Here is a 1,063-nt window from a genome sequence, read left to right as displayed (position 1 = left end):
CATTAGTATAAAATAATGTTTCCCTTTGCACATCCACTAGATCTTCTTTAACTTGAGCACTTAAAGCTCTTTTAGTAACAAACATTAGTCCGAGATTCATTGGACCTTTCGAGGTCCTGGAACGAGTTGGCCCCGTAGCTTACCATTTGGCATTTACCCCCAGCACTGTCTTCAGTTCATAATGTCTTCCATGTTTCGATGCTAACGAAGTATGTGACAGACCCATCCCATGTAGTTGACTTTGAGCCCTTGCAGTTGAATGACAACTTGAGCTACGAAGGGAAACCTATAGAGATCCTCGCCAGAGAAGTAAAGACATTGCGCCGCCCGAAAATTACTTTTGTGAAAGTCCTGTGGCAGAATCATCAGTTCAAGGAGGCTACCTGGGAGCGAGAGGATGAGATGAAGGCTCAGTACCCAGAGCTTTTTCAAGAATGAACTTTCGAGGATGAAAGTCCTTTGAGGAGGGAAGAATGTAACATCCCGTATTATTTTTTCTTTAGTATTAATGTAATTTCAGTAATTTTGTTAGTGGATGGAATTTTTTGGAATTTTGGAGTCTAAGTGTAAGTGCGGGAATTTAATTTTTGGATCTTACAAAATTGTTCAATTTAGAAAGTATGGGCAGGTTTTATTGTCATTTTTTGGGAAAAAAAGGAAGTTGATGAAATAAAATGGAATAAGGAAGGGAATAAAAGGAAGCTTATTTTATTTCCTTTTTTGTTAGTTTGATAATATTATTTTTATTTTTATAAAAACAAAATCTCCCTCTTCTTCTTCTTCTTCCTTTTATACAGTCCGCCCAACCCTATTTTCATATAAACCCTAGCCTCCGCGCCCTTCAAGCCGCTCAGCGCCGTCTCCCGGCCGACCTCCTCTGCGCACCTCGCCTAACGGTGCCGTCTACGAGCATCGACGACCCAAATTGCGCGATCTCTTCCTTCTCAGTTGCGTGTCTGCGTCTCTCCTCATCGCCGACTCTTCGCACCAGAGTTTCGCACGCCTCCGCTCACGCCGCATCGGTCGTCATCGACTCTCAGCCGTCCGCGGGTGCCAGATCTAA

Source organism: Benincasa hispida, chromosome 5, assembly GCF_009727055.1.
Source record: "Benincasa hispida cultivar B227 chromosome 5, ASM972705v1, whole genome shotgun sequence".
NCBI lineage: Eukaryota > Viridiplantae > Streptophyta > Magnoliopsida > Cucurbitales > Cucurbitaceae > Benincasa > Benincasa hispida.
Note: the sequence above shows the minus strand (reverse complement) of the source record.